The 14,174-nt window shown below is 41.6% G+C and overlaps 1 pseudogene; it reads left to right on the top strand.

Annotated features, from left to right (window-relative positions):
- The first annotated feature begins 9,193 nt into the window (after positions 1-9,193).
- LOC132567343 (FRAS1-related extracellular matrix protein 1-like) overlaps positions 9,194-14,174 on the top strand; it is a 323,692-nt pseudogene continuing 318,711 nt past the window's right edge.

The raw sequence follows: 14,174 nt of genomic DNA, 5'->3' as shown, positions 1-14,174 counted from the left end.
CTGCACCAAGCACTCCAACTCCCACATCTTGGCTTGGAGTTTTCTAGCATTGGCATATAGACACCTATCATGTGTTTCCATCCCAAGCAACCCTCCAAGCGAAAAACCTGCTCCTTTAAGGGGAGTGCATCCAGAACAGGAGACATCCATGTTCCCAGGACACATACCCCCTACCAGTAGCACCTCCATTGTGTCAAGATTAAGTGTTAAGATAAGTTTTAGCCATCATCCATCCCAAATCTGCCCCCAGGAACCTGTTCAGTGTTTTTTCAGCCTCCCTGGGATCTGCTGGAATCATGAGATAGGGTAAACACAAGTGAGACTAATGGATGAAGATGGAAGATCAAAAGCAACACTTCTATGTAAACTGTCTGAACAGATTTCTTAAAAGAATAATGACATAAAACATCAAATTAGCAAAATATCTAGTTTCCTTATTAGTGCAACTATTGAACATAGAAAAGCAATGAAATAAAGCAGTAAACTGGAAGATAACGCAGCCTACTAATTATCTCAGTCCACGAGTAGTTCAATGGGTAAGTCCTTTTTTTCTTTTTCTTTCAGATCTGACGTCCACGTTCCCAGTGTGCTCAAGTGAGGTGGACTGCAAACCACGAAGGCAGCATTAATCCATCCAGAAGATTCTCTGGTGTGAAATAATTAAATTAAAGTCCTCGTATGAACGCTCAAGCTGAATGGACTTCCTGGGAGTTCTGAGCCTCATTTTCACCCGCTGGGCTTTCTCCAAGCTTTAATGCATGTCCTAGCACTTCCAACTGATCAAAATTCTTTCCACTCTCTTACACTTCCTGATTGAGTCTGACTTTTTTTTGTTCAGGTCACATCAGACCTGAAAGAAAAAGAAAAAAAGGACTTACCTGTTGAACTACTCATGGACTGAGATATTTAGTAGACTGCGTCCTCTTCCAGTTTACTGTTTTGTTTCATTGGTTTTCTATGTTCAATAGTTGCACTGATAAGGAAACTAGATATTTTGCTAATTTGATGTTTTATGTCTTTATTCCTTTAAGAAATCTGTTCAGACAGTTTACATGGAAGCATTGCTTTTGATCTCCTTCTGGAAGCATGCGATAGAGCAGAGTGTCATCCACATATCGGAGGGAACTCATCCCAGATCTCCCAGTGACAAAGATCACAGAAGCTTCATGAAGATGTTAAAAAATATGGGGGACAAGATGGAACCCTGCAGGACCTCATAGGCCAGTGGGCAAGAAGATGTCAAGCAGCATCCCCCAGCACTACAATCTGAAACTTACCTTCAAGTTGGGACTGAAACCACTACACAATGGTGCCTTCCAGTCCCAACCCTGAAAAGTGATCCAGAAGATACTAATACTGGTGGTATCAAAGCCACTGAGAGGTCCAGGGAATTGGGGTTTGCACTCCCCCGTTTATCTCCTGTGACAGGTCATCCACCAGAAGGATCAAGGCTGTTTCAGTTCCATAGCCAGGCCTGAAACAAGACTGGAATGGATCCAAACAATCTACTCCCCCCCCGCCCCGAAATCCCTAAAATTGTGCAGCCACCACCCTTAACTTTATTATAGCAATGAAATATAAGAATAGTATGATTGTATCCTGTCCAGCTTGGCCTTCTGAATTGTTCTTTATTAACAGGATTCACACCTATTTTGGCAGCTGTTACATGTCTAGAACTCAAAGTCTCTCCTTTGTTTAGCTTTTTTAAGGAACAAGCTATTTTTAATCCTCCAAACATGGATCCTCTCTCCTGTATCAATAGATGAGACCTTGACAAGAATCCCATTGCCTCAGAGTTCAAGGTGGGAAAAGGTTGAATCACAGAGGGGCAATGAAAGGAAACCATCTGAATAAACAATGGTATAATATTTTTTTATCCTGACATATTTTAAGGAAAAACTGTTTTCCTCATCACAACATTTATTTTTGTCACTCAAGTGTGTATTTCCACTTTAATGAATACAATTCAAGTATTCTAAATTTCAATTCAGAATTTAAAAATTGCACATGCAGTTGGCTTGAATATGGTTTAGAACAATGAAAAAAGGTGACTTTTGGATAATATGTGCCTTTTTTCAATTACATCTGGCTTGAAAACGGCTTCACATTTTGTACCTGGCCTCACAAATTAGAACAATGCACTTTATATGGGACTGCCTTGAAGCTATCTCAGAAACTGGCTGGTGCAAAATACAGCTGTTCATCTGCTGACCTGAGACTGTCTGACTACCACTGTATTAGACCATAGGATGTCATTTTGCTTCCAGGTTAAATTCAGGTTGCTTATTTTGACCTTGCAGTTTAGAACACATGTACTTCAAAGACTGCCTTTCTTCCAGTGAGACAAGGTAGCCCCATAACTATGTCAGGGGCTGTTCAGTGAAATGAGATCTGTAGCCTCTCTTTTAGGGGTTAGATAAAAATATGGAGCAGAGGTCCATCAGTGGCTATTAGCCACAGTGTGTGTGTGTGTGTGTGTATATATATATATATATATATATATATATATATATATATATATTTGGCCGCTGTGTGACACAGAATGTTGGACTGGATGGGCCATTGGCCTGATCTAACATGGCTTCTCTTATGTTCTTATGTTCTTATGGTAACAAAAATGTAGCAAATTGAGAGACCCTTGGAGGGAAGTAAAACGCCTCAGGGTTTTAAATTGAGTTCAGTTGGAGCTTGAGTACTGAACAGTTAGGAGTGAAGACTGTGTACTTAGGCTGATCAGTTGTTGTTGAAGCAACTGGAAGGAGTTGAGAACATCCAGTGGGGCTGAGTTCCTTGAGTAGACAACTAAAATAAACTTCTGTCTGTGAGAGAGTTTGTAGTCAGAAGGGGGTCAAAACCAGGCACTTTCTGTGAGGAGGAACTCTCTCAGAGGATCTGTCAGCACAACAGGGCAGACTCCTAGTAAACTGAGAACACTCAAACACTCAGAAAGGAGGACTGGATTCTGGTGGCTAGAAGGGAATCCCAAGATTCAGACTAGGAATCTAGCTGCGTGGGTCACACAGGAGTGAGAGGCTGAAAATAGCACTCAGAAGGTGTGGATCCTGTATCCTAGTGTGTATGTCTGTGAGGGAGAATTTGATCTGGCACATATCAGGAGTCCTCAGTGTTAGTGGCAAGGAGTGAGTGACAGTTTATTATTTTTATGATTTGAGAATGTTATACCATAGTGACTCCAAAGTGTTTCCAGTGCCAAGTAGGCAATGCCTGCCTGTCCAAAGTTCCTATAAATTCAAAAAGGCTGCCTGTTTATATTTGTTCAGCCTACCAATCTCTGTGTTTAGAGATTAATCATTTTGCCGACCATCTGCCTACCAACTGATCTGTTTGAATATCAACCAATTTAATATTTTATCCCTCTTCCTTACCTTTTGTAAACCAATAAATATTCTTTTATGGTTCTGAACTTTAAAACGTCTGGTACCTAGTCTTTATATATTTCTGACAGGATTTATGTGAATGTGCCTGAGGTACTGAGGGAAGGTGACTGGGAAAAAAATTATAGTAATCACCCTCCCAAGCTGACCCTGACCGGTTCGTCACAGCAGATAGGGGAACAGGCCATGGCATTTGAAGGGAGCAGCCAAGCAAACTGAGCTGGGGCTACACCAGCCCACAGGAAGGTGGGCTGAGCCTGCCTCGGTGGGGAGGGCGGGGTATAAATAAAATTTTATTATTATTATTATTATTATTATTATTATTATTATTATTATTATTATTATTATTATTATTATTATTATTATTATTATTATTATTATTATTATTATTATTATTATTATTATTATTATTGTGGGCCTTTATGTAGATGGATAGCTTTCCCCCAAAACAAAAGAAGAAATACTAAAAAAGGGACTATGAATAATTGTTCTTACTCTTGAATGGGACTGCTGAAAGCAAAGGAAAGGACAAAAATATGAACAGGTACAAGGATATGTTAAGAAAAAGAAAACAGACTGCATCTAAACCAACTGGAATGCAGGGTACCTGCAGGCACTGGAAGGAGGGCTGTGGTGTCGACAGGCTTGTGTCAATGGGGAGGGGGCAATGACAGAATGAGAAGGAGGGCTGCGGCAGCGGCAGGCTTGTGGTGGCGGGGAGGGAGGGGGTGGCGACGGAGTGCAGTGCTGTCTGGCAGCACCATGAAGGGAGTGGGGGCAGCGGCGGGGTGGTGGCAGAGGGGGATGGCAGGCAGAGAGCCTGCCTGGGGCGCCACATGCCCACAGGCCGGCGCTGCATAAATGAGACCTTGTTGGGCCAGGCCATGTTGGGTTGGGCCGGGCCATGTTGGACCAGGCCATGTGTGTGCCTATTTAAGATTAGATAGCAGAGATATAAACTTCATAAAGGACACAGACAAACACAATTAATTTTTTTTTTAAAAAAACCCTTAAAACATGCTTAAAACGTTAGCAATTGTTGGTTTTAAAGGTGCTTTCTTTGGATTTCTCCCATGGGATTCAGGTAATTGCGCAAAAGAAGCTCTGGCTCTTTCCTACCTTCCCCAGGGGACTGGTAGGGAAAGAACCTCAACCAAAAGAAGGAAGAGAGGTTTGGTTCAGTAGCTCTGCTGTGTGATTGAGAGTACCTGGAAAAACAGGCTCTGCTCCCCCCCCTTCCGTCCCAAGGAAGAAACCTCAGCCAATGGAGAAAATAGAGGTTTTGCTCTGTAGATCCTGTGCGACTGAGCAAGCCTTGCAAAGCAAGCTGTGATGCAGAAGGAAGCAAGAGAGAGAGAAGGAAGCAGATGACAGCCAGTTGCTAGGGGGCCTGATAGGAGCCCTCTGGGGGCCTGATTCAGCCCCCGAGCTGCATGTTTGACACCCATGGTTTAGGGGAACCCATAACCCACCACTCACCTTGAGCATGCTGTGTGCATGTCTGTATGTGGATGCAATGCATTAGCCCAAACCTCTACATGGGGAGATATCTTACAGTAGCCACCTTATTGCACATCCCTAAGTACAATGATGCAGACTAGGGATGGGCATGGAATGTGAAAATGGTGGCTCATTTTGTCTCATGGTTCATTGGGTTACCCAATTTGATGGTTTGGTTTGTGTTTTTTTTTAAAAATTTCCTGAACAATTTGTGGTTTGCTCCATTCAGGAAGCCATGGAATGGCCCCTGAGAGGACTAGAAAGGGCAGGTGCACTGCAATGTGCCTGGCATGATGACATCACCCGGAAGTGATGTTATCACACTGGGCACATCACCGGGGGGGGGTGCTCTATTGCTTGGGGAAAAACTCTATGACAATGATAGAGTTTCCCCCCAAGTGATAGAGCATCCCCTTTTTGACATGCCTGGTGCAATAGTGTCACTTCCAGGTGATGTCATTGCACTGAGCATGTTGTGGCACAAGAGGATCCCCTGCCAATAATAGCACAGATAAACTGCCCCCAAACAAGCCACTGGCAGCACCATTTGCCAACCCAATATGTACTAAATCAGGAATCAGCCATTTTTAGAATAAATCACAGTTTATGCTTTGATTCATGCCCATGCCTAATGCAGACCTGGGGGTACAGCAGCCTAGTTCAACTGTTACCCCAACAGAATTATTAAACATTGCCTTTGACCTTCAGATTTGGGGAGGGGGGGGTGAAAATGGGAACCATCAATGTTCATGGAGATTTTTCTGTGATAGACCCTTCATTGGAGTCAATACTATATAACAAGCCAATTGAGAAAGAAAGAAAGAAAGAAAGAAAGAAAGAAAGAAAGAAAGAAAGAAAGAAAGAAAGAAAGAAAGAAAGAAAGAAAGAAAGAAAGAAAGAAAGAAAGAAAGAAAGAAAGAAAGAAAGAATTGAAATATTCCCCCAGATTGGAGCACACACACAAGATATAGGGGGGAGGTAATAGCAGGTATGATGGGGGGCAGAGTATGGGTGATATGTTACCAGCCCTGGAGAGTGGATGAGCCTGAGATGGGGAAGGAGATACATGCAACCACCAGTACTGCATGAACAAAGACCTGATATGCATCAGGGTTGCTGCTTTCTGGTGTGCCCAGCAAGACTAAGCATAGGCAAAACTGGGTGTATTTATGCCCTAAAATATATCCCAAAGGTATGCTAATATTGGTGAGCTACTATGATGATGACATGATGGGTTTAGGAGGTTGTAACAAAAGTAACGTTTGATTTTTCCCAAGTGTTAGACAAAAGAAGAATGTTACTAAATGGGTGTACGGATATAGGCTGTATGGTGCTAGTTTAGTGAAGCCATAAAGTTAATAGTTATCTTGATAGCCTCGCACAAACAGAAGAAATGTAAATACAGACAAATAGGGGAATCACTTGGAATGCCACAATTTCCAAGATATGGCAGGAAGTCATTAAATGCATTATCAGGCATAACCCATTCAAACCAATGAAGAGGGGCTAGCTGCTTGTTTTATTGTCAGGACCTGAGCTAGACAATGAACAGCTTTCTCAGCCATTAGGAGCCTTAGGCTGTAGAATAAGTCAGAGAATGAGGAAGAGATGGAAAGGGGTGGGGGGTGAGACTTAGGACAGTCTGGCAACAGCATTTGTCCATTGATTCTGTATCTCTATAAGGTCAATATTCGTGTTCATCCTAGCAAGACACCTCTCTTTGCCATGCCTGGCTTTCTGGGATGCGGTGCTTTAGGGGATTCAGATGTTTTCCATGGAGTTGGGGGTCTCTACTCACATGGAAAGACCACCCCTACTTACAGGGGCAGATGCTAAGGTTACACAACCCAAGTCACTTTGGTAGGAGTTTGGCTCCTATGTCTGCTACAAAAGTGTCCCTGAAGATTCAAGCATGAATGCTTCATCTATGCATCCTACACCCCTTCAGTTCATGCCCAAAGGCAAGGTTTAAAAAAAAGTGCATATGGACCAAGTGGGGGTAGCAAAAATGGAAGCACTCCTCCAAAGGGTGCACAGCCCAATTAAGCATCCAGAGGTAAAGTGTCTAGTGGCTACCTACCCCCTTAAATGTGATGCATGATATTTGGTAGAGATTTTACACATAGTTTTAGGCCGCACGGGGCACAGTATGGCTAGGAATCTTAAGTTGGTCATTGGAATGGAGGACAATGCAGAGAAAAATACAGAAAGAGATCAAAGATCAATTGAGTGGCAGAACCTGCTGCTCAGCAGTTTGGAAACTCCTGCTTTTCGCTCCCCAACTGCTCAGTTGTTTTTTGTGAAGTGCAGAAAGCAGGGGTAAATTCCTGCTTTCTGCTTTTCATGAACCACCACAAACTGCCACAAACTGCTCCATAATCCATGGAAATTCATGATGATTATTCAGTTCACAAACATTTTGCAAAACATGCATTGTACAAAATTCATCAACCATGCAGTTCATCAGCCAGTTTTTCCCCATCCCTACTCCCATCACTTGATGTACTTTGGTGTGACAAGAGGGCAGTAGTGTACATTATTGACACAATCTCTTCTACATCCTTACAGGACATGATGCATGTTAGGTCTTTCGTTTAGTAGTTCCTGGAGCTTAATATCCCTTTCACTGCCCAGCATGTGCCAGGGTTGGGTAATTGTATTGATAGTGCATGGTTGTTGGGGAGCCTTGGAGTGATGAGGCTTGGCAAGCCATAAAAAATTCCTTGCCCTTTTGTATCAGGAGTAGCTATACTAGGGCCTACAATACTTTCATGGAGTTTAGGCAGGCAGTTGCTACAGTCATGTCCAGTTTCAAAGAAGTACCTGATGCAATATTGTATTCAACCACATATGAAGGGGTATTCATTCATCAGCACCAAAGACTATCAGCTTTGGCCCATATGTCAAGGCTAATGGGAGAGCCAATAACACAGGTGACTTCAGGGTTAGGAGAACATTGGAAGGGTTGGCTCAAGAGCAGCCAAGTCAAAGGCACTGAAAGCTCTAATCTCTTCAGAATTCTTGTCAAAAATATTTGCAGCATTCTACATCTACCATGGATAAGACTTGGGCTACTGTGCTCTTGGCCTTTTTCAGTGTGCTATGCATCAGCAAATTACTGGCAGGTTCAAGAAATGACTAATTGGGCAAGGCATTTCAGATGCAGAATGCCGCCTGTTCAAATATGGAGTCTGCTGTCAAACTGAGGTCCTCAAAGATAGAACAGAAGTCAACCTGGGTTCATATGTGGAAGCTAGCTTTTGTCCAGTGAGGGTCCTGGAGGATGACATACAGGTTAGGACCATGGGGGTGGACCATTCAGGCATATTGATGAAAGGCTGCTTGTCAAGTATCAGTTCCGGGCAGTCACAAAGAAGGTGCTGACAACTTCTGGGATTTCTCTCTGACTTTTTGATACACAATTATTCCACATCAGGTAACCCCCATGGTGGCCATGGTAGGTGGAGACAACCTCATGATCAGGGCAATTGGCAAAGGGTGGTCCCTCAGCTTCAGGTCAGGGAAGCATGAGATCATGTGTATTGGGGGGCACATATTCTGCATCTGTAGAGATGCAACTGAGTCTGTCTTTTGGATGAGGATGAGAGGACTTGCCACACTCACTCACTCAAACATCATGAAGGAGCATGAGCTGTACATGTGGGCTGGTTCAGGGCAAGGAGTCAGGTTGACTCACATATACAGTATGGGAAGCACAGACAGAGGAGACCAGACTGTTCTGCATCACACTAATTGCCTTTATCACAAATAGTTTTAGATTTGAGTTGGCCCCTTGATTAATGGAAATAAATCTGAGCTTTTTAGTACGTCCATTTGAAGGTGTTGGCTTGGCTCTCCTTATTGTGTCTATATGCAAAACAAGCCTCCACAGTAGTATATAGTAGTGTATTGTTCTTGACAGATCCATGTCTATTAACCCTTTAAAATATTCTGAAATATTTTCCAAATTCTAACAATATAACCAAAAATCACACTGTGTAATTCTTAGCATATCTTCTGTGAAACAAGCTTTAAAGTTAGTAAGCATGTCTAAGATTGCAGTCTCGACCTCTCTTTCTTTCATTGAAGAGGTCAACTGAATTCCTGTTTGTCACTATTCCATAATTACCATAGAACCTCTAATCCAGGCCACAAATTCTTCGTTGCCCATACTTTTTTTAAAAAAACTTCAGAATGCGTATCTAATAGCAACCAATGACTTTTCCTATTTTCTCACTTGGAATCTTTTTTGGGAGCTTGGAATTGCTATCTCACTTGAATCAATAACATCTGTGAGTACAGGCCAGATACAGTGGGAATGCTTAGACAGATTTCCTGTGTTTTAAGGCTCTTTTTCCTCTGAGGAGATTGCTGTGGGACAATTACATTTAATGCCTCTTATTTCTTTTCCATTCCTTTGGGTAGCTTGGCTTGAAGGATTTAAAAGTGACTTTAAGGAACATTACCTCCATTTTGAAAAGTTCCACTTTCAAATACATGAAAATAAAAGTTTGAAGGGATTCCTAAAGCTGTTTTGCAGCTTGCAGGTATGGCTTTGATTTTCCTTTCTTGGCAGGCTTTTGCTATTTTCCATCCCCTTCCAAAAATCACATTGTTGGGTGTCCAAAGAAAAGGCCTGTTTAAACCTTTATTTTAGGAAGAATAGAAAAGAATAATGCTGTATGTCAGAGGTGGCCAATGGTAGCGCTCCAGATGTTTTTTGCCTACAACTCCCATCAGCCCCAGCCAACATGGCCAATGGTTGGGGCTGATGGGAGTTGTAGGCAAAAAACATCTGGAGAGCTACCATTGGCCACCCCTGCTGTATGTTCATGCTTGAAATGAGTCTGTATGTTTACTCCTTCCAAAGTGCCTTTGTCAGTATTCAGTTGTTTTGCAGTCCATCTTTGAAATGATGTTTTACCTTAAGTACTAATAATGAAACTGTGTTTTGAAACTGTATTTTGTTTACAAAAGGCAGAAGTCAAAAACTATGATTTAGTATTTTATTAAATTCTAGATTTTCAGCATCCTATTAAATCTCTCTTTCTCTCTGCTTTGGGACATTGGGACCCTGCTTTTTTATAATTATTTCTGGGCAAAGAGGGCTTTTTATGTTATTAAAACTGCAGCTTTTATGTTGTGAAAACTTTCTCTTTTGTAGACTCACTGCTGGTTCAGCAGAGAACAAAAGTCTACCCTTCTCATTTTATATAGCAGTTGATAAATTAGCAGTTGATAAATTATTCATGCAACAAACTTGGAATTTGGATTTTCATGTGAATTACCATGGTGGTTTTTTAGACTCCCACTATTTAAATAGACATTTCTCACACACCTGCATGCTTCAGGCCATCAGGTGTTTAAAATCACTAATAGGTTTTCCCACATACTCCCCTTGCTTATCAAAGGAGTCCTGTGGATATTTTGTCTTTTTATCCATACATGCTTGTGAACCCCCCCCCCCCGCCACACCAACTAATTAGCATGAGAGGAAAAAACGATCTAATGGGAGACCAATAACTGGCACCAGGAATCCCATAACTTGGCTTTTAATTTTAAACTTACAAGAAGCAGGTGCATTTTTTCATCCTGGCTTTATAAGTGTCTGAAGCTTTAGAATGTTTTCTGTATTTTTTCCTGGCAACTAAGGGTGATGATATTTTTATGAAAACTTGCAGCAAATCGTATAGTTATAGAAATTGCTACTGGAACTGAGAACTGTGAGTGATGTAAAGGCCAATAATGTTCATATTATTGTCTTGTTATATGGGGTGGAGGGGGAGGATGAGTCTCATAGTAATGAAAAAAGCGTCACTGTGAGTTTTGGCATCTTAGATCTGAAGAAAATGGATCCTTTAGATGTCAAAAAGAAGTCTGTTATCCAGATTTATGAAAGGGTCAAAAATGGGTAAAAAATGTTGGCAGATTCAAAGAGAGCATCAGGAAAATCAAGCTTCCATATGTGGCTATAACATTTACCAAAAGGATGGAGGTATGATACAGTGATACGTTCTGGAAAAGAGTTGTAGGAAAATGGAATGGTTCAAGGGGATGTTTTTATCAAGGGCCAAGGACTATAGTTTAGGGCACTCTGTTTTGCATTTATGTTGCTCTGCTCCATTATTTTCTAACTTTGTAAATTAGTCTTGTAACAGTGTTTATTATATACCTTACCTTGTTCCTTTTTCATTGCTAAATTTTGTAATCTGTCTTGAGTCTCAGTAAGAAAGGTGAACTATGAAAAAATACATAAATAAATTAGAAAATAAATGTCTCAATATGGATATAGTGATATGCCATTCTATACGTGCAGCAGCAGCACAGCAGTAATGTAAACATGAACAAAAACCTAGAAGATTCATTATAAACTTGCACAATGAATTGGTGTTGATTGCTATGGGACCATTTAATATTAAGATAATGAAGTTCATCCATGTGTAATTAATCTGAATATTGTCTTATGTTGTTCCCATTGTATCTGGTCCCTGCTGATTTTGTGTTTTTGGACATATGGCACTTTTTTGTAAAGAATTTCAGTTTTGAAGAAATGAAAATGATAAAGATCAACAGAATTTTACTATGTATAAAACAAAACCAACTTTAACATGTCTTATCCAGCTCCAAATGTTTGGACTGATCAAAAGGGATCACAATAGAGCCTCTTACCTTTCTAGTATCAGCTTTCCTAAACAGATTAGCTTTTGCAGCTGTATTAATGGGTAATTAGACCTGAAACCTATTGCCTGATGACGGTTGCCAGGTCTGTGTTGGAAAATAACTTACAAAAAAACAAACAAACCCTTACCAATGTGTAATCCTGTGTGATCCACTTTAACCTCTGTGAAAGAAGAAATGGGTGGGGATCAGTGTTCCCTCTAAGCTGAGTTAGCGTGAGCTAGTTCATAGATTTTTAGCTTCCCGCTCACACACATTTGCCTTAGCTCAGGAAAGATGACCTCAGAGCACACTAATTTATGCAGTAGCTCACAACTTTAATGCCAGTAGCTCACAAAGTAGAATTTCTGCTCACAAGGCTCTGCAGTTTAGAGGGAACACTGGTGGCAACCTATATACTAATAGTGAAGTTGGCCAGATCTGAGGATACTTAAATCTGGTGAATGGAGCTGTAAAAGGGCAAAGACAGATCTTTCTGCAAACCTCACGAAACCATGAAAACCAGTGTGGTGTAATGGTGTGGTGTAATGGTTGGAACTTCAGTCTAGAGCCTGGAAGTCCCCAGTTTGAATCCCTTTCTTGCTGTGAAAGCTCACTGGATTATTTTGGACCAGTTACATACTTTCAGCCTAACCTGCCTCACAGGATTATTGTACAGATAAAAAGGAGGAGATTAGAGTAATGTAAATTGCTTTGGTACCCACTATGGAGAAAAGTGGGATAGAAAATGAAGTAAATGAGTAATAAATGTAGTTGAAGATGGGAGGCAGGTCAGTAGGTGAATGGGTGAAAGGAGAGAATGAGGCAGGGAAAGGTGAGAGGATATGGGGATTGCCGGGAGGTGGGGAGAGGAAATAGTTTGGGAAGGAAGGTACTGGGGAAAGTGAGGTGCCACCCCACAAGTTCTTGAGGGTTCCCTACCATGCAAGTAGGTCTGGCCTTGTGGCTGGCACCACAGAACTGGGACAGTTTTCCTAGGTAAAGGCTGCTGGGCAGAAGGGAGAAGGAAAGCTTAAAACAGGCAGATAAAATAAGGTTTGTTGTTGAGTGGAAAATAGGGATGAGCATGAGCCAAATGACAAAACAAAATTCATCATAAATTTTCCTGTTTGTGGTTTGTGAACCAAAGTTCATGATGGGTTTGCTATCACAAGCTTCCATGAACTTTTACAGCAGTTCATGGTGGTCTGTGGATAGAGCAGAAATTGGGGGTTTATAGGGAACCTGAGTTCCTTTAAACTGCTTTCTGTTCCCTGTGAAAGCCACAAAAACAGCTGAGCAAAAGGGAGTGGGGGGTGGGGTTTGCTTTCTTGAGCAGTCCCTTTAAAGAAACTATACAAGAAAGCTGAAACAGCTGTTTTTCTAGCTTTCAATGGGTTTTGTGGGGCCATGAACCGCAAATTGGTTCAGTTCACAAATGGACCTTCCAGGTTAGTTCAATTCCTGGTTCTGCCACAAATCACAAACCAATACAAACTGCATTTTTCCAGTTCATGCCCATCCCTAGTGAAAAAGAGATAAGATTGCCAACTCTGGGTTAGGAAATACCCTGGTGGAGCCTGGAAAGCAGGGCTTTTTTGAGCAGAAATGCACAGGAACACAGTTCCTCCTGGTTTGGAGAGTGTTCCTGCTGGTTTGCAGAGCGTTCCAGCTGATTTGGAGAGCAGGTGGACACTTAGGAGACTGTTTATTGTAGTGCCTGCCATCTCCAAGCCTGCTTCTCCAATCCAGTGGCTTGGAGAAAGCAGACACTTTCAAAGATGGCTAACTGCCTGCCTCCCCCAGCCGGCCGGTCAGCAGGGAAGCCCCAGTCCTGGCAGAAGTCATGTGTCTTTCCACCTGGGAAGGCTAGGAGAAGCTGGGGAATGGCTTGCTCTTTGGAAGGTGTGCGCCTTCAAATTTCTGCAGGAGCCTGACTGGGGTGAGTCAGAAGAGTAATGTCTGTGAGTCTGTGAAACACTGTGGAAAGTCTGTGATGAGACCCTCCATTGTTTTGAATTCCTTTTAGAAGTCCTCTGCACTATTAGAAGTCCTTTGCACAGTAAAATAGATAGTGGTGAGAAAGTAAGTCTATTTTATATTCATTTTTGAAAGTCCTTTGCACAGTAAAATAGATAGTAAAGAGACCTTTGGTTTCCCTGTGTAAGTCTTGGTTAGATTCAACAACTCTCCTGAGAAAATTGCTCCCATGAGACCACAAATGTGTGTGTGCGCTGAGTTTATTGTGGCTGCTCTGTGTGTGTGTATGTCTTAATTCCTTGAGCTATCCTCAGAAGTTTCATATTTATTATTTCTTTTTTATATTATTATTAGTATTATTGTCTTCCCTCCTCAGAGTTCTTTCCACAGACCTAAAAGGACTGAAACAAAAAAAGCTCAGACCTAAAAAGACTGAGACAAATTCCACAATTGCTAGAGAGTTCTTAGGCTCCTTATCCCTGAGCCAAAGAACCAGGTTTTCTGGAGTATTGGGGGGGAGGGGGCTTATGATTTTAAATGAAACATGATTTCCCTTTTTACACTTTTATTTTATAGTTAATTTCTCCACCTTTTGAAGGTATATGAAAAACCCTTCTATGGTTTTGTATTTGTCAGCTTCCT

This window comes from Heteronotia binoei, chromosome 2 (assembly GCF_032191835.1).
Source record: "Heteronotia binoei isolate CCM8104 ecotype False Entrance Well chromosome 2, APGP_CSIRO_Hbin_v1, whole genome shotgun sequence".
NCBI classification, from domain to species: domain Eukaryota; kingdom Metazoa; phylum Chordata; class Lepidosauria; order Squamata; family Gekkonidae; genus Heteronotia; species Heteronotia binoei.
The sequence above is the reverse complement of the archived record's forward strand: the minus strand, read 5'-3'. Positions and strand labels throughout refer to the sequence as shown.